This window comes from Myxocyprinus asiaticus, chromosome 43 (genome assembly GCF_019703515.2).
Source record: "Myxocyprinus asiaticus isolate MX2 ecotype Aquarium Trade chromosome 43, UBuf_Myxa_2, whole genome shotgun sequence".
Taxonomy (NCBI): Eukaryota; Metazoa; Chordata; class Actinopteri; order Cypriniformes; family Catostomidae; genus Myxocyprinus; species Myxocyprinus asiaticus.
The window spans coordinates 28,799,476-28,822,271 of NC_059386.1; the positions used below are offsets into that span (position 1 = coordinate 28,799,476).

The 22,796-nt window shown below is 37.4% G+C and overlaps 1 long non-coding RNA gene across 1 annotated transcript in view; it reads right to left on the reverse strand.

Moving 5' to 3' along the window:
- The window catches only part of LOC127434042 (uncharacterized), a 43,499-nt gene that overhangs the window by 5,621 nt on the left and 15,082 nt on the right, over positions 1-22,796 (reverse strand). The window contains exon 2 of the long non-coding RNA XR_007895967.1: positions 11,805-11,861. This is a non-coding gene — a long non-coding RNA (uncharacterized LOC127434042). The remainder of the gene's footprint in view (positions 1-11,804; positions 11,862-22,796) is intronic.

Consider the following 22,796-nt stretch of genomic DNA (forward strand, 5'->3'; position numbering starts at 1 on the left):
AACTGATCAGCAACGATTGTCGCCGTTTACCCATTGTTGAGGCAAAATTAACAAAGAAAAGACACAATCGGATTGGATGCCGCCAGAGCTTCTTGCAAGGCTTGTGTTAGAGCTCCATGTACACCCCCCCCCACACACATCCATACACCCACCCACCCAGACGCACACTGCCTGAAACCCCCCCCCACCGACGGGCTTCAGAAATAAGTTGTGACTTTGTGAAGACGAGATCATGCAACCTCACACTGACACACAACGCTGGCAAGCGAATCCAATAGTGCAGACGGCAGCCAAAACATGCATGTAATTTACACTACAAATGCACATCTAGCACACACACACCTTTAAGACTCCTCCCCCCTCACAAACAAGCAGCATTGCTTATCCTTAGGGAGCAGACAGTGTGGACACTTCCGGAAATGATAGCGGCTGCCACGTGCCTCACACACACCATGAACGCACACACACTGTCTACCTTCAAACCTGTGTCTGCTTTCTTCATGAAAAAGAAAAACGTGAGATAGAGAGTAAAAGAGAGGACAGAGAGAGCGAGACGTCCTGGACTTTGTGACCGAAGGCATACACTCCAGACTAAACCATCATCATCATCTTCATCAGGACTAATGCACATCGTTCCTGTCACTGTCACCCCACACATCAGTCTGATACACACCTTATGCTGGTGACAAACTCACCCAAACACCTCCTCCTCTTCCTCCTCTGGTCCAGACACCTGTCCTGGGCGTCTCTGTACCTGTGTACCTGGGCCGTCTGCGAGACCGTCTCTTGCTCTCTCAGTATGACTGAGTGCCAGCGAGCGGTGGATTCTGCAGCGAGAACCCTCCCCCTCTGTCGTTCTCTCTCTCTCTCCCTCCTCTTCCACTCTGCACTGATCAATCTCTCACTTTCTCCGAAGGCTCTAAAAAACGCAGCCAGCCAGCAGCCAGAAATGGCGTCTGGCTCTCCACAGCGCTCTCTACAGCCACACGACAATCTGTCTGTCACAATATTGTGACAACATTTTCGCAACTGATTTGACAAGGGCCGCCACCCCATGCACACAGCCGCTGAGATGTGTTTGACCGCCACAGTGAAGCGATTCGTCGATTTATATGAAATTATCAAACATGCACAGATAAGCAAGCAATACAACAGCTGTTATAGCATTTTTTTTTTTTAAGTGTAGTTAAAAAATAAAAAATAAAAAAAAAATGTAAACAAAACTTAGAGACGGAAAAGAGAACAACCACTACAATTCAAACAAACAATGAAATGGAGCAAAAATGAACAAAAATGAACAACAAAGGCAATTTGTGGAGTGGTGGAGGCGTAGTGGGCTAAAGTACAGAACTGGTAAGCAGAAGGTTGCCGGTGCAGTCTCCAAAGCCACCACCATTTTTTCCTTGAGCAAGGCACTTAACTCCAGGTTGCTCCATGGGGGTTGTCCCTGTAATAAGTGCACTGTAAGTTGCTTTGGATAAAAGCGTCTGCCAAATGCATAAAATGCAAATGTAAAATGTAAATTTAAACAAAACTATAAAAATAAAAACAAGCAAGAAAAATTACAGACAATGACAATTTAAACAAAATGTAGAGATGAAAAACAAAATACAAGGGCAATTTAAACAAAACTTAGAGACGCAAAAGCAAAAAACCATGACAATTCAAACAAAACAATTAAATGAAGCAATAAAAATTAACAAGAATGGCAATTTAAACAAAACAATAAAAATAAGCAACAAAAATGAAAAACATTAGCAATTTAAACAAAATGTAGAGACGAAAAATGAAAAACAATGGCAATTTAAACAACAATAAAACTAGGCACCAAAAATGAAAAACACTGGCAATTTAAACAAAACAATGGGACAAAGTAACAGAAAGGATGGCAATTTAAACTAGATTAAGAGAGAAAAAACAAAAAAAACAACCGCAATTTAAACAAACCAATGGAACAAAGCAACAAAAATGAAAAACAATGGCAATTAAAACAAAATAATGAGACAAAGCAACAAAAAACATTTATATGGCAATTTAAACAAAACAGTGAGACGAAAAATAAAAAACTATGACAATTTAAACACACCAATGAAACAAAGCAACAAAAATTTTAAACGATGGCAATTTAAACAAAACAATGAGACGAAGCAACACAATTTTTAAACGATGGCAATTTAAACAAAACTTAGAGATGAAAAACAATTGCAATTAAAACAAAACAAAAATTAAACATGAAACAATGCAAAAACATGTAATTGATTGAAAGCGTGTGATGCAAATAAAACAGAATAGACCTCATGAAATAAAAGCAGAACAACTTTTGGTGTAAATTGTTCATAAACCAATTCTTACATAAACTGTTGCATTAAATTCAATGCGACAGTTTACGCGAGAATAGTTCTACATACTATTTACATAGAAAACTGCTTGTGTTTTATGAATAATGCCCAGTGTACATACACCTAGGCCTATATTTAAAATAAAAGCACGAATAAAGTTTATTCGTGATAAAATCATATGCTCTGCATTTATGGCCTGTGTGGCTTTTCGAGCACCAGACGCACCGGTCAGAGTGCCCATGCTGACCCCTGTCCACCGCTGAAAGTGCATACAATGCGCATGTAAGTGTCAGAACTGGACCATGGGAGCAATGGAAGAAGGTGGCCTGGTCTGATGAATCACGTTTTCTTTTAGATCATGTGGACGGCCAGGTACATGTGCATCATTTACCTGGGGAAGAGATGGCAGCAGGATGCACTATGGGAAGAAGGCAGGCCGGTGGAGGCAGTGTGATGCTCTGGGCAATGTTCTGCTGGGAAACCTTAGGTCCTAGCATTCATGTGGCTGTTACTTTGACACGTACCAACTACCTAAAGATTGTTGCAGACCACGTTCACCCCTTCATGGCAATGGTATTCCCTGATGGCAGTGGCCTTTTTCAGCAGAATAATGTGCCCTGCCACACTGCAAAAATTGTTCTGGAATGGTTTGAGGAACATGAGAGTTCAAGGTGTTGACTTGGCCTCCAAATTCCCCAGATCTCAATCCAATTGAGCATCTATGGGATGTGCTGGACCAACAAGTCCGATCCATGGAGGACCCATCTCGCAACTTACAGGACTTAAAGGATCTGCTGCTAACGTCTTGGTGCCAGATACCAAAGGACACCTTCAGAGGTCTTGTGGAGTCCATGCTCCGACAGGTCAGAGCTGTTTTGGCGGCACGAGGGGTACCTACATGATATTAGTCAGGTGGTTTTAATGTTGTGGCTGATTGGTGTATACACACCCACACATAAACGTCAAGCGCGGGAGCTCACGAATCAACATAGATTCAATGTTTTAAAGTCACACCATCTTGGGCAGCGTCTAAACACAGGTTTGTTGATATGAATGAGCAGCGTACAGGTTCAAGTCTATTACACCGCAGGACTGAGAGGCATGTGTGTGTCGAAGGGGTAAGGTTGCCGGGATCAGCAGGGACCAAACGGGAATGATGGTAATCAATCAACAAACATACACACACACACACAGGCCATCAGTAATGGGCTGTCACCACACACTACCAGACAACAATGCACACAGACTCTAAACAACACACAATGAATGAAATTTGAACTGTGTGACTTTACAAGGCTTCAGATCCATTCAGAAATCTCTTTATTTTTATAAAACATTACAATTCCATTCCTGGTGATCATATCATCTCATGGATGTCTTTTTACAGCCAATGGACCTTAATCTCTACTGCATATCTATTTGATGACATTTAACTGTGAGGGACAGTCTATTGAATTGGTTGGGAACCTTGGTGTCAAAAACCTCCACAAATCAGACATCGCCACTTCTCTCATGAACATACCATCAAAAACCTAGGGCAGATGTCCACACTTTCAGTGAATAACAACTTCAATTTCTGTTTCTCAACCAAAACTATCATATCATTAACTAGTCAATTTAGACCAGTTCGGTGGGTTTTAGTTCTATCCAACATTATGATCCAAGAACAATAATCATAAGAACCCAAAGAACCTTTGAAAGACAGTTAGAACACACACGCAGTTTAAAAGACTGCTGAACGCAGGTCTTTAACCACTATAACATCTTGTCTGACTGGCTGGTGGCCCGGTGTGCATGCCCCGCCCCTCCCAATTGAACTCATTGATCTTCTTGCAGGGTCAGAGGTCAAATGCATATCGACGGGAAAAAGTGTCATTAGCAGCAGTGCAGACCTGACTCCAGACAGATCAATAACACCTCTGTCTGCCATGCTTAGATTACTCTTATTCATCTGTCATAAATCCCATCACCCCATCACCACGGTAACGTTTGGCAGCTTCTGATCGAGCTATGGCCCCAGTAAGGCTGAGAGCAGTCTAACACCAGGAGGTCATGTTCATCCATGCTTCTGTACAGGGGGCAACAGGGTAAACGACCATACACAGTCCTTCTAATCAGAACCAATAAGCAAGATTAAGTCACATGTATGGAAGAATATGACAGAATTGTACAAAAAAGAAAACTCTGAAAAATACACAATATATAGCAACAAATTTAAAGACAACATGAAATCAAACAAAAAACATAACTGGTCTTATTGTGAACGATTCATTACTGCACGCTTTTCTAAAAATAAAAAACTACAAAAAAGGGTTTGTTTTAATCTTTCCATCAAAATGTAATAACGTTCTGGGACTTCTAAAATTAATTTTCTCTTCTGCTGATGTAACCTAAGCAGCATGGGTGGGGATAAATAACATTAACCCATAATAACATAACCAAATGTGTCACGATCAGTGTTGGGTAAGTTACTAAAAAATAGTAATCCACTACAAATTACTAATTATTTCTCAAAAAATTTATTTAGATTAATTTACTAATTACTGGAAAAGTAATCACATTACTAATTACTTTACTTTTAAGTTACTTTCTAAAAAAATTTTCCACTCAACAAATTCAAAAAAATGTCTATATTTCTTCCTTGTTCATTGTTATACACATTTTTAAATAAGGTTAAAAAACATAAACATATTTATTTACATAAATAATATATCAGAAATAAGCATAACCCTATAATGTACTCAAAAGTAATTAAATTAACTGAAAGTCAGTAACTGTAATCTGATTACAATAATTACAAAATGTAATGCATTATGCTACTTTTCTGACTAAAAAGTAATTGGATTACAGTAACTAATTACTTTGTACTTGGATTACACCCATCACTGGTCATGATCCAATCAAATCCTGATGGACAAAATAGTCTTATCCTAAATTTTTCCCCCACTCAGAACTACGAAACAATTTAAAAGCGTCCTGAATGAATTTAGTGAATTTATCCCAAAATGTGCAAAAAGTGATGCGTATATTTGTGCGAAAACCACATTTATCACAGAATTTTAAATGGTGTTTTTTTTTAATATATCTTAACGTCAAAACAAACAATTGTACACAAGACGTGCACATTAAATAAGCTGACATGACACCAATAAAGGCATTTACATGCAAAGTGAAACTAACGAACAAATATCTATGGGTCAATCAAGTTTTGCTTAAACAATGTATACATGATTTAAATTTCGAACGATTAAGCATAATCATAATGTGTATTGTGTAATGTGTAAACACTCTATCTCCCGCTTGCAATATATTAAAAATTCTGCTGCAAGAGTACCAACTTAAACTAAACGATCTGCACATATTACTTCCATCCTATTTAACCTTCACTGGCAACCTGTCGCATCCCGTATTGCATACAAAATTCTCCTGCTTACATTTAAGTCACTCTATGGTCTAGCTCCTTCTTACCTTTCTGATTTACTTTCTCCCTATATTCCTATATTCCACTCCGATCTTCTGGGTGTGAACTTCTTCTTGTTCCTAGATTCGCCTTTCGTCAATGGGCGGCAGGTCTTTTTCTGTTGTGGCACCTAAGCTATGGAACTCAATCCCCTGGCTCTCCAAACTAATACCTCTATTTCTGAATTCAAATCTCAGCTCAAAACCTATTTGTTCTCCCAATATTATCAGTCATAATGTGTACTGTATATGCTTCATGTACTGCTCATTGTATTTGTATGCTTATTTGTATTCTGATTGGGCCACTGCTTACACTTTCTATACTGTCTACACAATGTTACATGTTCTTTTGTACTGGATTGAAATGTCTAATTGATTGCATCATCTGATATCTGCTATATGCAACTGCATTTGTTTTTGTTCTGGACTGGGCAACTGTCCACTGTCCATATGATTGTTATGTTACTGTTCTTTATTGTGAAGCGCCCTTGAGCTCTGGAAAGGCACTATATAAATTAAACATATTATTATTATTATTAATGTAAACACACTTAGTGTTCCCCTGCCTATTCATGGAGATTTGACGGAAATGTAAAAACTACAATTTAGCGCTTGAATTGACTTTGAAAAACTCCTGGGACACTGACACTCTTTTCTGGGGCCTCAATGAAACAAAAGCCTCAACTTTCTCTTGATCAAATCCACTAATTTATTTGTTCAGCCATCACATAAATCTAAGCACAGCTGTAACCAACGCGTTGCAGCTCGACTTGGCTGCCAGCTGGACTCGGTTTTGCTGAACCAGCAGGATTTCAAGCCGGGTTGGCTCTGCTACATCTGGAAGAGTCATCCGAGAGCAGAGGTGAATACAAAAAACAAAAAAATCCCTCTTAAAATAAAAGCAGCTTGTCAGTTTAAACAGGAAACTCTGGAAAACCAAAGCTCCAGGAAATGTAATAGAAAATATCAGACAGATTTTATCGTGACCGAAAGGTTATTGTTATTTGCCCAAGTCTGGGAAAAACTGATAAATTCCACCCTTCCTCCTCTAAATGAATTAATTTAACAAATAGTGAAATTATTTGTTAACTAATAATAACCTAACTCTAACCCCTAACCTAAACCTACAGGCTTTCACTTAGATTCAACTCATTGCTGCTCTGACATTAATGGAATAGTTCACTCAAAAAAGAAATTTATGTCATTAATTACTCACTCTCAGGTCATTCCAAACCCATATGGCTTTATTTTTTCTCAAGAACAAAATCTTTTATATTTTCAAGAATCTTCACACAGGCCTTTTCCATACAAAGATAGGTCATACCGGCGTGGCTCCAAAAGCTCCAAAAACAAACAAACAACAACAACAACAAAAAAAAACACCACAAATGTTGTCCATATGACTTGTGCACTATATCCCAAGTCTTATGGTAAGAGACTGAATTTATGTAGTTGTTAACTGATAATCTTCTACACTGAGCTGTTACCTTGAAAGCTGTTGTAATTGAATCAATGAGTTGAAATTGAGGACCAGACCAGTCCGATTCATGGACGAATTGTTCAGTCAAAATCAACTGTTCTCAAGTGGCTACAAAAGACTTATATACTGTAGCACATGAGTCATATGGACATACTTTTATGTTGCTTTTTAATTTTTGAAAGCTTAATAAATGCTGTCACTCTGAATTGCTGTTGAGGATTCTCCTTTTGTGATTCACAGAAAAAAATAAACAACATTCAGGTTTGGAATAACATTAGCGTGAGTAAATAATGACAGAATTACATTTTGGAGGTGAACTACTATTTTAAGGTTCCAAACACTGTGAATTTAAGACCAGGAATTCATCTGGCTGAGCCCCTTTAGGAGGTTTGATTGCTGTTTTTCTATAAATGAAATCCCAACAAAGGCCCGGCAAAATTCAGATGTAAGCTGCATGAAGGTCTGGCTGATCAAGAGAGACAGCTGACTCCAAGACTAAAGGGGACTGAAGTGGACTTAAGCCAGGGGTGGAGGAGCCCACGTCTTTTCAAGCTTCATAGGGGCCACGCTAAGCCCGTTCCAAGCCTGTCGTAGCGTGAGAGGGGAATCAATGATGGTAACTCACGCCTGCCTTTTGAATCCTCGTTTACTTCACTGCTCATTTGACTGTGCTTAATTGATAGCGGTTAAGTCCCTTTCACCATGTTGTTTGCTGTGTTGCTGTGGGGCCTATGTGTGCTTACAGGGCCTTTCAGGCCAGACAAAAATACTGCATGAGCACTGGGCCTCACAGACTGCAGGCATTAATGTTGGAGAGCCACCAAAACAAGACTCCGGGCAGAAATATGAGGCAGTTAACTGCATAGCTGCTACAGCCTACTAAGAAATGAGAACAAAATATTCTCAACAAAAGAAATTTCGGAATCACAATTCTGAAGCCAAGTAGGAATATAACTGCACACACATAAAAAATTATCCAGTTTTTATTTGAAAATGTTAACAACATGTCTGGAATTGCTGCCAAATACCCAACAATTCTAATAAAAATTATTTTTTTTTTTATTATTATTATTTTTTTTATTTTTTTTTTACATTTCCAAACATTTAAGTCTGTGGTATTCCAAACCCGGGTGACATTCTTTCCTTTGTGGAACACAAAAATAGATGTTAGCCAAAATTGTAGCCTCAGTCACCATTCATAATCATTGCATTTTTTTTATATACAATGAAAGTGAATGGAGACTGAGGCTAACATTCTGCCTAAACCAGCTAACAATTAACTAACAAACCATTCAACCAACCAACAACTAAATAACCAGCTAACCAACCAACCAACCATTAACTTACTAGCTAACCACCCACTAACTACCTAGCTAACAAATCATTAACTAGTTAATCAACTACAAATTAACCAGCTAACAAACCATCCACTAACTAACTAACCAGCAAACAAACCAAAAACTAACTAGCTAAATAACCAACCAACCAACCTGCTAACCACAGACTAATCAACCAACCAACAAACTAACCAACCAGCTATTAACTTACAAGCTAAAAAAAAAACAACCATCTACTAGCTAAGTAGCTAATTTAACTAGGTTGGTTAGTTAGTTAGTGGTTTGTTAGATTGTTACATACTTAGTAGTTGGTTGGTTGGTGAGCTGGTTATTTAGTGGTTGTTAGTTGGTTAGTTGTTAGCTGGTTGGTTGGATGGTTAGTTAGTTAGTGGTTGTATCAATGGAAGACAGAGGGGTGAATTCACTAAACAGTTGCACCACTTTTATGTTTAGTATTTCAGCACAAAAACCTGCATCATATTTACTAACCCTCCGCAATCTAGTTTAAAGGTACACTTCACCCAAAAATGAATTACTTTTTTTCTTCTGCAGAACACAAACAAAGATTTTATAAGAATATTTTAGCTCTGTTGGTCCTTACAATGCAAATAAATAGTGATCAGACCTTTGAAGCTCCAAAAATAACATAAAGAAAACATAAAATTAATCCATATATTCAGAAGTGATATGATAAGTCAATGTCATTCCTTTCCGCACAAACATATCTCCTTTCAATTTAAATTAGGTTCACTATAGATGCGCTTCATTCACAAAAAATGGCCGGCGCAATTAACATCAAGCTATTACCGAGATGAAAAGCAGATCAAATGATGGAGAAAAGTGTTATAACCTGGCATATATCCTGATGTGCTGTGTAATCAAGTGCAATTTCAACATGTTAAAGAGATGATTTAGATGTCTGAATCACTGTAGAGACAGTCCCGGCAGAGTGCGTCAGAACAAGGTTGTCTGCTGCATCCTACGCTATATAGTGCTAAGAATCGGCTCGCAAAATCAGAATTGCGCATGCAAAGTGAGTTCAGCAGCGATTTTGTGGGCACGTTTGCTCTGTTGCGGATCTGCATCATTCCTTCAGTGAATCAGACGCTTAACCAGTGCAGACAGTGTGTGCAAATAACTGGCACTTTTAATGGACACAATAAGGGTTTGTCATATGGGTTTGGAACTACATTTATGGGTTAACTATCCTTCCCTATAATCAATTTCTCAAAATATTAGAAAAGTTGCTTCATGACATACAAAGTTCTAAAACCTCCTTCATACTCCCTCCTCTCTGATTATTCAAATTTGCTTAAAAAAAATAAATAAAAAAAAGCACACATCTGGCAAAACATGCTATATAGAGTTGTGTTAAACTGAGATCTCAGGTGTGGGATTAGTCGACCTGGGGTCTTGACCAAATCAACCCACTTCACCACATCTCTCACAGGAAGTGACATCAGTGCTGATAATAAAAAACTTAAGTGGATCCAGAAACCAATAACTCTGGTGCCGTTCCCAATTGCTACAGTTTGGATATTTAATTTCATACTCTGTTTATGTCCCAGGACTCTGAAAATCCCTCTAATCCTCAACTGATTCTAGGGGGCAAAATAAAGCTGCAGTGGATGTCTGGGGCCACAGAAACACATTTAGAAGCTGACAGATTGGGAAATGGATGACAGGCAGAGGGCAGATCATGGGAAATGGATTTCTCATCCTAACAACATGAACCTGCCACAGAAATCTCCTGATGGCTATATAACAAAACATATAAAAAAATGAGAAAATTTGATTATTCTTTAAATGAGTTTCAAAATTTCAAAAACTGATTTATAGGTTCAGATTGAATCTGCAGACTTTTTTCCGCATTTTCTGCACAGATATTTGGGGAAAGGATGGATTTAAACATGATAAAATGTCTGAAACAGAACTGATAGTACTAAACTCTTAATAATAGTTGAAAGCATAATTACATTATATAATGAAAGACATTCGAAATCTGCAGAGCTTTTTGTGGGCACAGATTCTGTGTAATTTCTGAACGTTACCATAATAAACCATCTCGAGGGAAAACAGACTGATATTCTGCACTGATGGCAACACACAAGATAATCTGACACCACACTTTGTGCAGTCAGCTGAAAGGGATTCTGTAATGTCAGTGGTTGTTCATGTAGTCATTTTAGTGAATATGTACTACAGTTTTAAAAATATGCTACATGTCCCCATCCAACAATAGTTACGGTATAAACAACACTGCAAAATGACACAGAAATTGACAGTCTGTCCCATCCTGGAGCAACAGGAAATATAAATTTGCATAAATCATCTGTGTGCTAAACTGCACTGAAAACAGATCCTGTGCTATAAATCTTTGACTGCTTCCAATGATTTAAGACCTGTATAAATTCCCAAAAAGCAGTTAGCACACATGCTTTTAGCTATTGAGCTATAATGCTTATGTGGCTAATGAGAGTTGAAGTCTGGCCTGCAACCATTTCCCAAACCTGTTTCACTTGAGATATAAATAAAAATAATTTAAAAAAGTAGCAAAATAGCCTAAGCCAGTATATTGAAGCCAGCATCTGTCAAGAAATCCAAGGGACACTAGTTCACATGCAATTTTAGAGGTTCCTCTTTGTGAGAAGGAGTCTTTCTTGATGAAATGAGTGTACTCCAAGGAAAGCTAGAAGGTTGTACAGTTAACTCCCATGGTGTCATTCGAAACCATACAACCTACTACCTCAGCCTGGATGCACACGTCCTCTCTCCCGCTCCTCTGGGCTGCCAGGAGTCATCTTCTGCGTGTTCAGTAAATGTATGATTCAAATTTTTACATGAATGATATAATACTCTCACAGATCCTCTATGGATTATCCTTTTAGAGAGACTTCGCTGTGCTAAATGAAAGGTTCCCAAGGTTTGTTGAGTTCATCACAGTGACAGAGACCCACAGAATCGAGCTTGGGTTGCTGATTACGCCACAAGATCGGATCTACGGGTTTGTGACAAGTGGTCAAAGCTTTGAAACCCAATCCCAGGTCATACGCATGTCTCAGAGTCTTTGAGGATGAGCCATTGCAAATCAGATAAACCACAGCAATATTCCCCTGCATGAACAAAACAAGGTCGTGGAGTCTCAATAAATATAGAATGTGGGTGAAAGAGAAAACAGCTTCAACTGACCTGGTCAAATTTCAGTGAAGATGCTAAAATTATCCAAGTTTGCTCCTTCTTTTCATGCTGTGAAGAGAAAGAAATCACGACATAAGAAAGCACATCAACAGTTAAGAGTCTACAGCAAATAATTAAATTGAAGTCAACATGTAATGGCATTCGCAACCCATTTTACTTCTATAATATGACGTATTTTCAAGTGAAACAGGTTATTCAATGAGAACAAATGCAGAACGGTAATTGATTGTGTCTTTATGTGAAAATAAAAGGGCTTGGTGATGTCAACTGAAAAGGAAAATCATTTCAGAGGTGGAGTAAGTTATTATTTCTAGTATTATATTTCATTTTGATGAAAAATCGTGAGGACAAAACATATTTATTTTAAATAACATACACTGATAAATAGTTCACAATAAGACAAGGAAAGTGTATTAAGGGAATAGTTTACCCAAAAATGAAAATCCTCTCATGATTTACTCACCTTTAAGCAGTCCCAGATGTGTATGACTTTCCTTCTTCAGCAGAACCAAAATGAAGATTTTTATAAGCACATTTCAGCTCTGTATGGCCATACAATTAAAGTGAATGGCTGTTTGATGGTCCAAAAGGCATATTTAGGCAGTATAAAAATAATCCACACGACTCCGTTAATGTCTTCTGAAGCAAATCGACAGGTTTGTGTAAAAAAAATACATCTATAATTAAAACTTTATTAACTTTTAAGAAATGCTTCCTGCTACCAGTCGACCCACCACGGAGCTGTCGCGTGTCGTAAGCTTGATGGCGCTTTCATGCGAGAAGATGGAAGCGTGCTTTGTTTACAACAGAGGAATGAACGGTTAGGTCATTTCAAACAGCAGTACAGCGCTGGGTAGGAAGTTAAAAACATTTTATTTATCGATTTGCTTCTTACACACACCCATCGATTTGCTTCAGAAGACATACATTGATAGACTGGAGTCATGTGGATTACTTTTATGCTGCCTAAATATGCCTTTTGGACTGTCAAACAGCCAGCAGTCTAATGGCACCCATTCACTTTAATTGTATGGATAAACAGAGCTAAAATGTGCTTATAAAAATCTTCGTTTCGGTTCTGCTGAAGAAGAAAAGACATACACATCTGGGATGGCTTAAAGGTGAGTAAATCTTGAGAGAATTTTCATTTTTGGGTGAACTAATCCTTTAAGAAAGTAAATGGAATCCATTTTTATTTTTATTCTGATGTTAAGTCTGTGCCTAAATCAGGATTATTACATGGTTTGAATAATATTTATACAACATGCCATCTGTATAGGGCACTACAGATTTTTTTTGCATGTACCGTATATTGAATTAAATTCTAATATTAGTGCAAATACAACTATTTGCCTGCCAAACAACAGTTGTAAAAATGACTAACACATGGAGACTGAAGTGGATCATGGTGAAAACATGACTCACCCATGACATTTATGCTTTGATCAAAAGGTAAATGATTAGATGGCTACATATATTGTCACTGCCTGGGAAAATATCTAAAAGTTTGGCGTCAACAGCTTTTTCGATCACATCCCTGCCAAAGAACGTCATACGTGACTGTTTGTGAGGGTGAGCTGAGACAAGAACATGCCGATTTTAAAAGCCAACACAAGAGCTGTCAAGGTGGTAAAACTGCATGTTTTGCAAACAGCTGCTGTCCTTTGACTGCCACCCCTGCTTACTGATTTTAATCGAATGTCAGCATTAGAGGCGGGAGTAAAGAAACAAAATTTCATGACCACTCAGAGCAAGGGAAAAGGCGAAACGTACTGTGTCATTTGGTCAACGAACAATCATTTAATTCAACCAAATTTCAAACTCAGAACAAGCTAAGAATATGATTGTGCAAAGCAACAATGTCCTATGCAGATAAACGAGAAACAAGGGATAAAGATATAAATATATAAAAATGTTAATCAAAATACACTTGCAATATTGCGAATTGCAATATTATCGTATCGTGACACAGATATCGATATAATATCATACTGACAGGTCCCTGCCCCACCCCTAGTAAACATTTGCCAAAGTGGGTGGCAACTTTTACATACATTCGCAGAATTTAAGGCCAGGTTCACTAATATGCTTTTGTTTGAAAACGCATTGATTACTCCTCTCATTCACATTAGCAATTTTTTAACGGCAATTTTCCATTTCAATAACACTCTCTATTACCGCATACTTTGGAAAACAATGACATTAAGAAACTAAAAACTGTGTTTTCAAACGAAAACGGATTAGTGTGGATGTGGCTGAAGTAGTTTCGGTTTTAGTTTTTGAAATATTCTATAGGAACATTTTTGGACCCACTATATATTAGATGTCTTTAACTACTATGTACTTAAGCATTTGATAAAATGTACTTTTTATGTACATACATGTTGTTGCATTGTACTTACATTTAAATACATCTGTAGTTACACTGTTAACATTACACCTATTCCTAATCCTACCCCAACCCTTACCCTAAACCCTAATCTTAACCCTTACCCTACCCCTAAACCTACCTGTACCTCAACTTCAGTAGCAGCAAATGTGAAACTTGAAAGAATTTTTGCAGAACAATATATTGTTACACATTAAGTATATTGTATTGTATGTATTTTAATGTTAGTATATAGTAGCTAAAGACACCGAAAATAAAGTGTGACCACATTTTCTACACCACCCAAAACAACCTGCGAGATTCACAACGAGAAAAACAAACTGACAGATGGGAGTCACACAACAAGAAATAATTTAAAAAAACACCAATATTAAGTTCTACAAAACCAGGTAAAAATCAGGTGAAAGTCTGAAACACAGATTCGTCTGCCATTTTCTCAGCTAGCAAAACACAAGAGGAAAAAAAGAGAAGGAATTCTCACTAGCATCGCTTTCCAAGTTTCTCCCTTCCTCTGTCCTGGAACCTTTACAAAATCTTCGCCAGCGGGTCACATGACGCTCTGTTTGAGACGGAAAGCATTCAGCTGACACTGAGTAGACATCTTTTGTCTCAAATAAAACCTTTCCCTGAGCATACCCCAGAAAATTCACCACCTTCCTGGGAAGGAAGGGGTTGCGTTGGGAGTCATGGCAACCTCTACCTGGCATGATGCCCATCATAAGGACAAGAGGAATTGTGCAGAGTACACAGAGATGAGCTAAATTCTAACAATGACGCAAAGTCACTTAGACGCTACAAGAGGAGGAAACGTCTCAATATATTTTGATGATGCTCGTATTGAGGCTTTTTGAGTGCTGGTAAAAACATTCTCGACCGAATCTGCACTGGAATGCCATTGAGAACGTATTTGGTTGCAAATGGTAGTTGAGAAAGATGCCCTGTCTCGATGTGTGTCTCATTATGCCTGTGCGTGTGAATGACTCATTTAAGCTGTATTTCAAACACAAACAGCGTTTCATCATAATCATAGTTTGTAGGTTAGAGATAGTGGGGTGATAAAGTTTACCTCCAGGGTTTTTAAAGTGTAATAGATGCAATAGTATCCAGCTGTGGCTCTGCAGCACCTGCAGTTTCAAGGCAGAAGCGCTAGGGCTGCAGTCTCTGGGCGGAAGTTGGGGCGGAGCTGAAGTATTACATAACCACAGTAAATTTCGGACCAGCTGCCTTCAAGTATGGATGTTCACGTGGCAGAAGTTATCTGTTTGTTTGGTGAAGTTGTTAACTCACTTACTGTTTGAATATGTTTTGTGGATGCTTATATTTGTTGTCATGCTTTAATAAGTCGAACATTCCCCGGGGATAGCATGTTTACTGTTCAGATTGGCAAAGTGTTTAGTACAGAGGTTTGCCGGAAAAACTGTAACAAGCTTACAAATATTCATGAGTGCTGAGTATTTCTTTCTATTAAAATACCATAGATATAATGATTCAGAATGACCATTCATTACCCCTGTCACAGCAATGTTTTCACACGTTTTTACTCATAGTTTGTTTAAATGATCCTGGACATATTTAAATATTTCTCCATGAATGTATGCTCATCTCAAGCTGTTTATGAGTACAGATTTATATTTGTAGCACAGTATTTCACTAATATAAAGATTTACTTGTTTAGCCTGTTATTTAAATGTAGATGGTGCGGTCGGCCATTTCTCCATAACATCTTTATTCCCAAACAAACTACATTTTTAAGAAGAAACAACTTGGATTATTGTAATTGTTGTGATCACTCATTCTTTGTTTTTACTTTTTTACCAACATTTACTTGCATAGACCTATGGGACTGCAAAATGTATAATATAATAATATATTTCAGGGTCTTCCATTAAACTCATTTCGGCCATATCACATGTCTCACCTCTTAAATTTAGGAAAATTCTGTCGGTACAACCTGCCTAGAGACTGCTTATTAACATGAATATGTGGTGAATAAAACACTTACATAATCATGTTACAAGATATACAAAAGGGTTGATGATAAACAAGGAACACACTATCTTTGTTTTATATTGCAATTGAATAAGAAATGAAATGTCATAGCTCCCCCCCTCACTCCCGCCCTAAGTCTGCTGCCCTAGAGCTTCTGGCCTGAAACTGCTGATGCTGCGAGGCTCGATAAATGGGAGGACACACATGTGGGCGTTTCCTGCATCCCTGGTTAAAACCACACTCATGAGGTCATGAATGACCTCTATATATCATCTCTACCACCAACATTAATGGATAGAATGACTCTATAGGCAATGAGGTGAGGACCGAAAGGCAAAAGGGAAATTACACTTGCTAACCCCAGGTTTAAAGAGTCACTGCATTAAATAACAAAATATCAAAGCAAGATGCATTTATTTTAAAGGGGTCATGAATTGGAAAATCAAACTTACCATGATATCTTGACATAGTTCATAGCACTATAAAAACATACTGTAAATTTCAGAACCGAAAACTTCTTTGTTAGTCCAAAAAAATGCTTTATTGAAACCAAGGTGCCAAAATGACTTGTTCTCTACTTCCTCCTCACTAATACGTCATAGTGAGGTATTACATCAGCACAGGCCAGACTCTGCATAAATAGATCAACGCCTACTTTATCGTCGACACTGCTTAGGCCCGCCCACCAGTTTTGCCGTTAGAGTAGAGCAGTGAGATTATTTTTGGAGCAACAGGAGATGTCACAGTGGCCACGAAGATGTCAAGACATTGTGCAGTGCCAGGTTGTGGGAAACTAGATTTCTTGCATTTGCTTCGCAAGGATCCCAACATTAAGAAAGAGTGGCTGACATTTATTTTTAATGAAGTCCCGGATCGCATCGGTAAGAACGTGTTTGTTTGCTCGCTTCATTTTACCGATGATTCTTTCACAAACAAGACACAGTTCGAAGCAGGCTTTGCAGTGAAAGTTGATGCAGTGCCAACTATATTGGACCCGACAGTGATGTCGCAACAAACAAGTGTGAGTATCCATGTTAAATGTTTTGCTTCGTATGTTACAGACTGTTAGAAGTGTACTGAGTATTATATGTATTCATTTTAATGCACAGGGATCTCTAAGCAGCATATATTTTCTTGTTCTGTTGGCATGATGGCACAATTGCCACAGATGCACCTAAAGAGTATTGATATCAGTATATTTAGACAATCTCTTTCCTTTTTAATGAAAACATGACTCATTGTAATGAACAACGTATGCGTTTGTCACCACACTGAATATATGACGAAAGATGATTATATGACGAATGACAGTGCGACAAACACCGGTGAATGTATCCTGTATACGTTTACATGTTACACGGTAAGTGTATCCTTTCACTGTTATAAATGTGATAGCACCATGTATTTACACTTTATTTGGTACTGTCATGCGTTACTCAGCATTTGTAAAACACAGAAATGTTTCACTGTTGGAAAATACCCCAACTATGTAACAAGATACAACCGTTGTGTAGCGTCTTGGTTTAAACAACAATAAAAGTAATACCTATTACACAAATAGACAAGTAAATTACAGTGATTACTGACCACACTGTCACAGACTGCAGTATCTGTGGTGTTTGTGGCGGGGTTTAATTCGGGATCAGACTCTGGCTCAAACATGTATGGATGAATTCCTCCGGTTGTCATTTTTTTAACCATCCGAAATTTTCAAAACAACCCCTCACGTGCGTAATGGCGGGGGCATTTACACTTATCCACATGCCAAGATGTTACCCAATCACAGCAGTGGGCGTTTCCACTGAAGTCTTCAAGAACACACGCCCCCAAAAAATGGAGCGTTTGAATCAGAGGCACAAAAACTGGACAGAAAATGACTAATTATTCCTATATTATGACTACTTTTAATGAAAAAAATCAAACTAACATTATAAGTGGACCTCAAGGAACATTATAAAATAAAATAAAAATCCAATTCATGACACCTTTAAAAAGATAGCACAAGTACACTTTTCAAGTGAAACACTTCACAAAAAAGTTTGTAAGGTTTTAAATAATAACAACAAAATATACTCTTCCAAAATAATTATTTGGAGACTTTCTGGTTCTCAAACTACACCTGTGGTTACTCTGCTAGGACACCAGTGTAAACTTGTAGGGAACTGAGTTCATATTCTGCCTGTCATGTCGAAATTATCATATTTATGAGATGAGCGCACATGAACCACAGTGTCATAATTACAACTTTATCTCAAAAATCACTTGAATGTGTCTTCAGAGTAAGAAGGAACTTCTCAGGAGGACTTGAAGGCAGCAATACATTAACTAAAAAATACTGGACAAATAATTTAATTTTGAACAATGTTGATGATTTGTAAAGGGTTTGTGTGTTCCCAGCATGCACTGAAGCAATGAATAAATTATACAGTTACTGTTTTAGGTCTATTGTTAGTTGTGCTTACTTAATGCAGTCATTGTTGTTTTTGTCATCTCTGTTGTTTTTTGTGTAGTGATATTCAGAAATCACCTTTTATGTAACAATTTGTTCGTTGATTGTCACCATTATTGAGGTTTATGTGTTAAGGGTCTACTGTATATCTTATTAAAAAGAAATGACATAAATTACATGTCTTCATTGCAAGGCATCCTCTTCTTTTAAGGCAAACAATCCTTTAAAACTGTGCATGATAAAGAATAAGACAGAAGCAAGTTTTTTCTATTGCAAACAAGAGTTTGCTGAACAAGTTATCTGTACACTGTAAAAAAGATTTAGCCTTATTGTTATCATAACTTAAAATGTAGTGTTAGAATAACTGTACTGGATTGGATCTTGTTGAGATAACTCAATTATTCAAGTTGTTGTTGGCTGAACTTGTAATAAGTTATCATATTTAGAAAAACTACTCAGTGGAACTCAATAATATAAGTCAAGAGAACTATACATGTCATGTTCACATGTTCAGATTCCCAGCATGCACCGTGACATGAATACATTATGCAAATTGCAGTGTTACCATCTTATTTTTCATTGTTTTAGAGTTTGCTGATTTTATTTATGCTATTGGTTGTTGTGTTTGTTGTCACTTTCAGTTATTTGTCATGTAGTAATAATTCGCAGCTCATCTTTTTACTTGATTTTTTATTTGATGAGTGTTACCATCATTGTGATTTGTGCTAAAAGTGTTGAGACCCATGTGTGTGTCTGCTATGTAACCATATGCTGTAAAATGAGGGAGACAATAGATGTTGGTCTCTTATCAGACACTGGCCACTTATCCTCAAATGGCAGTTTAAGGCATCTCAGATAATGATATATCCCTGCTACCGCTATGGTATCCAATGAAATTAATTAATTTATAATAAAATTAGATTAATTAAAGTATTCAATTTGAATTAGGTTAGAAACAAGTTAGCAGTTTAATGAACAAACAAAGCTAAGATAACTAAAGTACTATGGATAATTTACATTTGTTGAGAGAACTCAAAAATTGCAATACATCATGTCGGCTTGAATTTTTAACTTTTCTCCTTTTTTGCACTGTAAATCTAAACATTTTAGTTGTGTGATGTACTTCATTCAAAAGTTAAGAAAAGTAAAAAATCCCTTATAGCCCGTTGCCATTATATTTTGAGTGTTCTTAACTTTTTGTACAGTGTGTAAGTTTCACCATAAACATTAAGAACTCTGGATTTGAAATCTGACCTGCTGGAACTAATGCGGTTAAAGACCATGTCATGAATTTTTAATTTAATCTTTTTACTGCAACACAAGTATACTTGAGGGATGCTTTTCAGTGAAGTGAATCATTATGATTATGATCTTCTCATGCACTAAAACTGAAATTCCCACCCAAAAAACAGCCCTGAATCACCATCACTTTATAATACTGTAGATGTTTGGATTTGATCACCATGAACTCATTCACCCTTGTTCCTGGGTAAATTCCCAACACTCTCTGACGGCAGTCAGTAGATCTGCATCTAATCACAAGAGTTGATCTGTTGAAGTTTATGTATGTGAGTGTATATTGATTTGGCCCTGAAAGACTAGGATGAAGAACTCGTACAAGATTAAATCTAAATAGTCAGTTGAAGAATTTCAGTTTGTAGAATAAGTTACAACAAACACTAAACTTAATTTGTGTACATAAAACTGTTTGTTAGAGTGCTTTCACATGAACCCAAGTTTGTTTTCTCCCCATTCCCCCTGCCTCTGCTGGTCTCTGTTCATATCATATTATTTGGGTCCAAACTGCGGTCATATTGTGTCATCAACGTGAGTACAAATGGCAGCTGTTTACCACTGTAACTAGGTAACAATTGAAGAAGATACTAGCTTCATCTGTTTACCACCAAAACTCTAGATACACAGCACAACACGTGTTTGTCTGCCACGGATGCATTGCATGAGCAATGATGAATGTGATGAATGTTAGCGCTTGTCTGCCGCGAGCCCGCGGATGCGTTGCAAGAGATGTGAAGAATGTGAGCTGCTCTATGAAGGGGATTTATTTAGAGACAAGCAGGTATGAGAAATGCATAATACCATAGTAATCATGATCAGGAGCCTGCAAAGACGCAAATTATATGTTATCACAAGTGGTTCACTTCTGCAATTTGGTACGATTGCGCACTTATCAGCAGCGAACCGTACCCCACACCAACTTTTTAAGTGTACTCGGGTGCGCACCAAAAGTGCAAGTGTGAAAGCACCCTCTGAGTACAGGGCCATTTATAAATTATTGGCAAATTTCAAATATGTCTATAATTAATCAAAACTGGGAGCTACAGAAGATGTACAGTATGTATATTTTGTGTGTGATATACTATACGATGTTACCAAATTGGTATCAGCCAATTTCACAGTTATTTTATTATTATTTTATTATTATCAGCATCAGTCTGATTAGGCTGATATTAGTTTAGGAAAATAATAATTAAGTTTTCTATTTTAAACAGTATACTTATGTATCAGTTTTAAAAAGCTGTTCATCTTTTTACTGTACATGTTTTGGAGCATGTAAAATTGTATATTAAAGCTTTAGTGTAAATGCTTTTTTATATTAAAAGGCAAAACAGTATAGTTTTATAATATTAGACATAATATTGGAAATCGTCCATAACATACAAATAATATTTGACAGTCAGTATATGCCCATTTTTTTTTATATATATATCGGTGCATCCTTTAAACATGAAGATCATGTCAAATCTTTTAAACAAGAAGAAAAGAACAATTCTGGCCCACTCACAGCAAAAAAAAAAGAAAAAAAGAAAAAAGAAAAAAAAAAGAAAAAAAAAACAGCATCCAACATTGCACCTAAAGTTAAAAGCTCATGCCAGATTTATCTGTTAAACAAACTTCTGTCCAAATCTTCCACCCTGATAACATAAGCAGAAAGTCAGAGTCCAGGTTTCTCCCTCATCCTAAACTACAATATAAGCCAAAAGAAATAGGTAAATGGTTCTGTTTCTCTCACTCTCTCTCTCTCTCTCTCTGTGTGTGTGTGTATGTGTGTGTGTATGTATTATAGCCTATTCTTTGAAAGTGCAGACCTGTGAGGATGAACTATTTTAACATCACTCTTAACTTCCAGGGCCAATAAATTCTCACACAGGGTTGGAGAAACTCCCCTCATGCTGGATTCATACAGTTCAGAGCAATCGCTAAGTCTCACCACAGGACTAAAACACAGCCTACATTCAACAGGGAGAGAATCTAATTTATGCACCGAAAACACCTTCAATGTGTTTTCCTCACATAATTTAGCTTTTAAACATCGCTAGTTTGCATCAGCTCCATGCATGATTAAAAAACACACAAAAACAAGGCAAGGTGGGCGTGTCTGTCACATGACTTTCTCTTGTAGCTTGCTGATTGATTGCCCTTTTAAAACAGTACAGTGATGCCATCATGGTACAGTAATCAGGGACGGATTAACCACTGGGCCGATTGGGCCGTTGCCCAGGGGCCTCTAAACCCAAAGGGCCCCGTGCGCTAAATCAATTATTTATTTATTTTGAGATATCTATTATAAATCCACTTAAATGTCAGCCTTATGTGAAATACCATTTGTTCGACCGAATGCGTGCTGGGTGACAGCAGCGTGAGCACAGACACTCGAGTGCGTGCTCAGAGAACCTGCACCTCACAGGTGCAGCCCGTTTATTTAAAGGAGTACATAGAACAGAATCTGATTTACAAAACGCAAAGATAAGGTGCAGTTTACCCTGGCTGTGTACAAAGCTGATGGTTTAAATTCATATAAAAGACAGAATTTGTGCAACAGTATGGATGACTTTAATATGTTTAAGTCCTGCATGCATTGACTGTTTAATGATAAAGCGAAAGATGCCTTAATACTATGTGCACAGTAACCTTTTGTAATATTTGGTTAACCGCGAGAGTTCACAAACAGTTATTCTGTTATTTGTCAGGAGTCAGGACTTGGGAATAAAGAACGTTTATTATAATGGTGAAACAGAACACAGGTGTCTCGAGATGCATTAATAAATATTGAATTATTTTTAAGTTAACTGTCTAAAAAAATGCGATGGTCCTACACAATGAATTGTAAAACAGAATGCAGGTGTCTTGAGATGCA